Here is a 7500-nt window from a genome sequence, read left to right as displayed (position 1 = left end):
GTCCCTAAAGAGAGAGTCCAGTGTTACCTGTCTCTAAAGAGAGAGTCCAGAGCTACCTGTCCCTAAAGAGAGAGTCCAGTGTTACCTGTCTCTAAAGAGAGAGTCCAGTGCTACCTGTCTCTAAAGAGAGAGTCCAGTGCTACCTGTCTAAAGAGAGAGTCCAGTGCTATCTGTCCCTAAAGAGAGAGTCCAGTGCTATCTGTCCCTAAAGAGAGAGTCCAGTGTTACCTGTCTCTAAAGAGAGAGTCCAGTGCTACCTGTCTCTAAAGAGAGTCCAGTGCTACCTGTCTCTAAAGAGAGAGTCCAGTGCTATCTGTCCCTAAAGAGAGTCCAGTGCTATCTGTCCCTAAAGAGAGAGTCCAGTGTTACCTGTCTCTAAAGAGAGAGTCCAGTGCTACCTGTCTCTAAAGAGAGAGTCCAGTGCTACCTGTCCCTAAAGAGAGAGTCCAGTGCTACCTGTCCCTAAAGAGAGAGTCCAGTGCTACCTGTCCCTAAAGAGAGAATCCAGTGCTACCTGTCCCTAAAGAGAGTCCAGTGCTACCTGTCCCTAAAGAGAGAGTCCAGAGCTACCTGTCCCTAAAGAGAGAGTCCAGTGTTACCTGTCTCTAAAGAGAGAGTCCAGTGCTACCTGTCTCTAAAGAGAGAGTCCAGTGCTATCTGTCCCTAAAGAGAGAGTCCAGTGTTACCTGTCTCTAAAGAGAGAGTCCAGTGCTACCTGTCTCTAAAGAGAGAGTCCAGTGCTACCTGTCCCTAAAGAGAGAGTCCAGTGCTATCTGTCCCTAAAGAGAGAGTCCAGTGTTACCTGTCTCTAAAGAGAGAGTCCAGTGCTACCTGTCTCTAAAGAGAGTCCAGTGCTACCTGTCCCTAAAGAGAGAGTCCAGTGCTACCTGTCCCTAAAGAGAGAGTCCAGTGCTACCTGTCCCTAAAGAGAGAGTCCAGTGCTACCTGTCTCTAAAGAGAGAGTCCAGTGCTACCTGTCCCTAAAGAGAGAGTCCAGTGCTACCTGTCCCTAAAGAGAGTCCAGTGCTACCTGTCCCTAAAGAGAGAGTCCAGAGCTAGGGGGAGGGAAGGGAGAGAGAGAGACAGAAAAAGAACTTTATTTTATCAATGTTCCCTCCGGTTAGTTTCAAAATAAACTCGTTTCAACAGACCAATAAATACAGTACAGGCCAAAAGTTTGGACACACCTTCTCATTCGATGTGTTTCCTTTTTATTTTCATGACTATTTACATTGTAGATTCTCACTGAAGGCATCAAAACTATGAATGAACACATATGGAATTATGTACTTAACAAAAAAGTGTGAAATAACTGAAAACATGAGAGAGTCCAGTGCTATCTGTCCCTAAAGAGAGAGTCCAGTGTTACCTGTCTCTAAAGAGAGAGTCCAGTGCTACCTGTCCCTAAAGAGAGTCCAGTGCTACCTGTCCCTAAAGAGAGAGTCCAGTGCTACCTGTCCCTAAAGAGAGAGTCCAGTGTTACCTGTCTCTAAAGAGAGAGTCCAGAGCTACCTGTCCCTAAAGAGAGAGTCCAGTGTTACCTGTCTCTAAAGAGAGAGTCCAGTGCTACCTGTCTCTAAAGAGAGAGTCCAGTGCTACCTGTCTCTAAAGAGAGAGTCCAGTGCTATCTGTCCCTAAAGAGAGAGTCCAGTGCTATCTGTCCCTAAAGAGAGAGTCCAGTGTTACCTGTCTCTAAAGAGAGAGTCCAGTGCTACCTGTCTCTAAAGAGAGAGTCCAGTGCTACCTGTCTCTAAAGAGAGAGTCCAGTGCTATCTGTCCCTAAAGAGAGAGTCCAGTGCTATCTGTCCCTAAAGAGAGAGTCCAGTGTTACCTGTCTCTAAAGAGAGAGTCCAGTGCTACCTGTCTCTAAAGAGAGAGTCCAGTGCTACCTGTCCCTAAAGAGAGAGTCCAGTGCTACCTGTCCCTAAAGAGAGAGTCCAGTGCTACCTGTCCCTAAAGAGAGAATCCAGTGCTACCTGTCCCTAAAGAGAGTCCAGTGCTACCTGTCCCTAAAGAAGAGAGTCCAGAGCTACCTGTCCCTAAAGAGAGAGTCCAGTGTTACCTGTCTCTAAAGAGAGAGTCCAGTGCTACCTGTCTCTAAAGAGAGAGTCCAGTGCTATCTGTCCCTAAAGAGAGAGTCCAGTGTTACCTGTCTCTAAAGAGAGAGTCCAGTGCTACCTGTCTCTAAAGAGAGTCCAGTGCTACCTGTCCCTAAAGAGAGAGTCCAGTGCTATCTGTCCCTAAAGAGAGAGTCCAGTGTTACCTGTCTCTAAAGAGAGAGTCCAGTGCTACCTGTCTCTAAAGAGAGAGTCCAGTGCTACCTGTCCCTAAAGAGAGAGTCCAGTGCTACCTGTCCCTAAAGAGAGAGTCCAGTGCTACCTGTCCCTAAAGAGAGTCCAGTGCTACCTGTCTCTAAAGAGAGAGTCCAGTGCTACCTGTCCCTAAAGAGAGAGTCCAGTGCTACCTGTCCCTAAAGAGAGTCCAGTGCTACCTGTCCCTAAAGAGAGAGTCCAGAGCTAGGGGGGGGAGGGAAGGGGAGAGAGAGAGACAGAGAAAGGAACTTTATTTTATCAATGTTCCCTCCGGTTAGTTTCAAAATAAACTCGTTTCAACAGACCAATAAATACAGTACAGGCCAAAAGTTTGGACACACCTTCTCATTCGATGTGTTTCCTTTTTATTTTCATGACTATTTACATTGTAGATTCTCACTGAAGGCATCAAAACTATGAATGAACACATATGGAATTATGTACTTAACAAAAAAGTGTGAAATAACTGAAAACATGAGAGAGTCCAGTGCTATCTGTCCCTAAAGAGAGAGTCCAGTGTTACCTGTCTCTAAAGAGAGAGTCCAGTGCTACCTGTCTCTAAAGAGAGAGTCCAGTGCTACCTGTCTCTAAAGAGAGAGTCCAGTGCTACCTGTCCCTAAAGAGAGAGTCCAGTGCTATCTGTCCCTAAAGAGAGAGTCCAGTGTTACCTGTCTCTAAAGAGAGAGTCCAGTGCTACCTGTCTCTAAAGAGAGAGTCCAGTGCTACCTGTCTCTAAAGAGAGAGTCCAGTGCTACCTGTCCCTAAAGAGAGAGTCCAGTGCTATCTGTCCCTAAAGAGAGAGTCCAGTGCTATCTGTCCCTAAAGAGAGAGTCCAGTGTTACCTGTCTCTAAAGAGAGAGTCCAGTGCTACCTGTCTCTAAAGAGAGAGTCCAGTGCTACCTGTCCCTAAAGAGAGAGTCCAGTGCTATCTGTCCCTAAAGAGAGAGTCCAGTGTTACCTGTCTCTAAAGAGAGAGTCCAGTGCTACCTGTCTCAAAAGAGAGAGTCCAGTGCTACCTGTCTCTAAAGAGAGAGTCCAGTGCTATCTGTCCCTAAAGAGAGAGTCCAGTGTTACCTGTCTCTAAAGAGAGAGTCCAGTGCTACCTGTCTCTAAAGAGAGAGTCCAGTGCTACCTGTCCCTAAAGAGAGAGTCCAGTGCTATCTGTCCCTAAAGAGAGAGTCCAGTGTTACCTGTCTCTAAAGAGAGAGTCCAGTGCTACCTGTCTCTAAAGAGAGAGTCCAGTGCTACCTGTCCCTAAAGAGAGAGTCCAGTGCTACCTGTCTCTAAAGAGAGAGTCCAGTGCTACCTGTCCCTAAAGAGAGAGTCCAGTGCTACCTGTCCCTAAAGAGAGTCCAGTGCTACCTGTCCCTAAAGAGAGAGTCCAGAGCTAGGGGAGGGAAGGGAGAGAGAGACAGAGAAAGGAACTTTATTTTATCAATGTTCCCTCCGGTTAGTTTCAAAATAAACTCGTTTCAACAGACCAATAAATACAGTACAGGCCAAAAGTTTGGACACACCTTCTCATTCGATGTGTTTCCTTTTTATTTTCATGACTATTTACATTGTAGATTCTCACTGAAGGCATCAAAACTATGAATGAACACATATGGAATTATGTACTTAACAAAAAAGTGTGAAATAACTGAAAACATGAGAGAGTCCAGTGCTATCTGTCCCTAAAGAGAGAGTCCAGTGTTACCTGTCTCTAAAGAGAGAGTCCAGTGCTACCTGTCCCTAAAGAGAGTCCAGTGCTACCTGTCCCTAAAGAGAGAGTCCAGAGCTACCTGTCCCTAAAGAGAGAGTCCAGTGTTACCTGTCTCTAAAGAGAGAGTCCAGTGCTACCTGTCTCTAAAGAGAGAGTCCAGTGCTACCTGTCTCTAAAGAGAGAGTCCAGTGCCTGTCCCTAAAGAGAGAGTCCAGTGCTATCTGTCCCTAAAGAGAGAGTCCAGTGTTACCTGTCTCTAAAGAGAGAGTCCAGTGCTACCTGTCTCTAAAGAGAGAGTCCAGTGCTATCTGTCCCTAAAGAGAGAGTCCAGTGCTATCTGTCCCTAAAGAGAGTCCAGTGTTACCTGTCTCTAAAGAGAGAGTCCAGTGCTATCTGTCCCTAAAGAGAGAGTCCAGTGCTATCTGTCCCTAAAGAGAGAGTCCAGTGTTACCTGTCTCTAAAGAGAGAGTCCAGTGCTACCTGTCTCTAAAGAGAGAGTCCAGTGCTACCTGTCCCTAAAGAGAGAGTCCAGTGCTACCTGTCCCTAAAGAGAGAGTCCAGTGCTACCTGTCCCTAAAGAGAGAGTCCAGTGCTACCTGTCCCTAAAGAGAGTCCAGTGCTACCTGTCCCTAAAGAGAGAGTCCAGAGCTACCTGTCCCTAAAGAGAGAGTCCAGTGTTACCTGTCTCTAAAGAGAGAGTCCAGTGCTACCTGTCTCTAAAGAGAGAGTCCAGTGCTATCTGTCCCTAAAGAGAGAGTCCAGTGTTACCTGTCTCTAAAGAGAGAGTCCAGTGCTACCTGTCTCTAAAGAGAGAGTCCAGTGCTACCTGTCCCTAAAGAGAGAGTCCAGTGCTATCTGTCCCTAAAGAGAGAGTCCAGTGTTACCTGTCTCTAAAGAGAGAGTCCAGTGCTACCTGTCTCTAAAGAGAGAGTCCAGTGCTACCTGTCCCTAAAGAGAGAGTCCAGTGCTACCTGTCCCTAAAGAGAGAGTCCAGTGCTACCTGTCCCTAAAGAGAGAGTCCAGTGCTACCTGTCTCTAAAGAGAGTCCAGTGCTACCTGTCCCTAAAGAGAGAGTCCAGTGCTACCTGTCCCTAAAGAGAGTCCAGTGCTACCTGTCCCTAAAGAGAGAGTCCAGAGCTAGGGGGGGAGGGAAGGGGAGAGAGAGACAGAGAAAGGAACTTTATTTTATCAATGTTCCCTCCGGTTAGTTTCAAAATAAACTCGTTTCAACAGACCAATAAATACAGTACAGGCCAAAAGTTTGGACACACCTTCTCATTCGATGTGTTTCCTTTTTATTTTCATGACTATTTACATTGTAGATTCTCACTGAAGGCATCAAAACTATGAATGAACACATATGGAATTATGTACTTAACAAAAAAGTGTGAAATAACTGAAAACAAGAGAGAGTCCAGTGCTATCTGTCCCTAAAGAGAGAGTCCAGTGTTACCTGTCTCTAAAGAGAGAGTCCAGTGCTACCTGTCTCTAAAGAGAGAGTCCAGTGCTACCTGTCTCTAAAGAGAGAGTCCAGTGCTACCTGTCCCTAAAGAGAGTCCAGTGCTATCTGTCCCTAAAGAGAGAGAGTCCAGTGTTACCTGTCTCTAAAGAGAGAGTCCAGTGCTACCTGTCTCTAAAGAGAGAGTCCAGTGCTACCTGTCTCTAAAGAGAGAGTCCAGTGCTACCTGTCCCTAAAGAGAGAGTCCAGTGCTATCTGTCCCTAAAGAGAGAGTCCAGTGCTATCTGTCCCTAAAGAGAGAGTCCAGTGTTACCTGTCTCTAAAGAGAGAGTCCAGTGCTACCTGTCTCTAAAGAGAGAGTCCAGTGCTACCTGTCCCTAAAGAGAGAGTCCAGTGTTACCTGTCTCTAAAGAGAGAGTCTGTCCTGTCTCTAAAGAGAGAGTCCAGTGCTATCTGTCCCTAAAGAGAGAGTCCAGTGTTACCTGTCTCTAAAGAGAGTCCAGTGCTACCTGTCTCTAAAGAGAGAGTCCAGTGCTACCTGTCTCTAAAGAGAGAGTCCAGTGCTACCTGTCCCTAAAGAGAGTCCAGTGTTACCTGTCTCTAAAGAGAGAGTCCAGTGCTATCTGTCCCTAAAGAGAGAGTCCAGTGCTATCTGTCCCTAAAGAGAGAGTCCAGTGTTACCTGTCCCTAAAGTCCAGTGTTACCTGTCTCTAAAGAGAGAGTCCAGTGCTACCTGTCTCTAAAGAGAGAGTCCAGTGCTACCTGTCTCTAAAGAGAGAGTCCAGAGCTACCTGTCCCAAAGAGAGTCCAGTGTTACCTGTCTCTAAAGAGAGAGTCCAGTGCTACCTGTCTCTAAAGAGAGAGTCCAGTGCTATCTGTCCCTAAAGAGAGAGTCCAGTGTTACCTGTCTCTAAAGAGAGAGTCCAGTGCTACCTGTCTCTAAAGAGAGTCCAGTGCTACCTGTCCCTAAAGAGAGTCCAGTGCTACCTGTCCCTAAAGAGAGAGTCCAGTGATACCTGTCCCTAAAGAGAGAATCCAGTGCTACCTGTCCCTAAAGAGAGAGTCCAGTGCTACCTGTCTCTAAAGAGAGAGTCCAGTGCTACCTGTCTCTAAAGAGAGAGTCCAGTGCTACCTGTCCCTAAAGAGAGAGTCCAGTGCTACCTGTCCCTAAAGAGAGAGTCCAGTGATACCTGTCCCTAAAGAGAGAGTCCAGTGCTACCTGTCTCTAAAGAGAGAGTCCAGTGCTACCTGTCCCTAAAGAGAGAGTCCAGTGCTACCTGTCCCTAAAGAGAGAGTCCAGTGCTACCTGTCTCTAAAGAGAGTCCAGTGCTACCTGTCCCTAAAGAGAGATTCCAGTGCTACCTGTCCCTAAAGAGAGTCCAGTGCTACCTGTCCCTAAAGAGAGAGTCCAGAGCTACCTGTCCCTAAAGAGAGAGTCCAGTGCTACCTGTCTCTAAAGAGAGAGTCCAGTGCTACCTGTCCCTAAAGAGAGAGTCCAGTGATACCTGTCCCTAAAGAGAGAGTCCAGTGCTACCTGTCCCTAAAGAGAGAGTCCAGTGCTACCTGTCCCTAAAGAGAGAGTCCAGTGCTACCTGTCTCTAAAGAGAGTCCAGTGCTACCTGTCCCTAAAGAGAGATTCCAGTGCTACCTGTCCCTAAAGAGAGTCCAGTGCTACCTGTCCCTAAAGAGAGTCCAGAGCTACCTGTCCCTAAAGAGAGAGTCCAGTGCTACCTGTCTCTAAAGAGAGAGTCCAGTGCTACCTGTCTCTAAAGAGAGAGTCCAGTGCTACCTGTCTCTAAAGAGAGAGTCCAGTGCTACCTGTCCCTAAAGAGAGAGTCCAGTGCTATCTGTCCCTAAAGAGAGAGTCCAGTGCTATCTGTCCCTAAAGAGAGAGTCCAGTGCTACCTGTCCCTAAAGAGAGAGTCCAGTGCTACCTGTCCCTAAAGAGAGAGTCCAGTGCTACCTGTCCCTAAAGAGAGAGTCCAGTGCTACCTGTCCCTAAAGAGAGTCCAGTGCTACCTGTC

The 7500-nt window shown here is 47.0% G+C and overlaps 1 protein-coding gene across 1 annotated transcript in view; it reads right to left on the bottom strand.

Moving 5' to 3' along the window:
• The window catches only part of LOC114566868 (flavin-containing monooxygenase FMO GS-OX-like 4), a 35099-nt gene that overhangs the window by 21011 nt on the left and 6588 nt on the right, over positions 1-7500 (bottom strand). The gene's annotated exons all lie outside the window — the stretch shown is intronic.

This window comes from Perca flavescens, chromosome 13 (assembly GCF_004354835.1).
Source record: "Perca flavescens isolate YP-PL-M2 chromosome 13, PFLA_1.0, whole genome shotgun sequence".
Classification (NCBI taxonomy): Eukaryota; Metazoa; Chordata; class Actinopteri; order Perciformes; family Percidae; genus Perca; species Perca flavescens.
The sequence above is the reverse complement of the archived record's forward strand: the minus strand, read 5'-3'. Positions and strand labels throughout refer to the sequence as shown.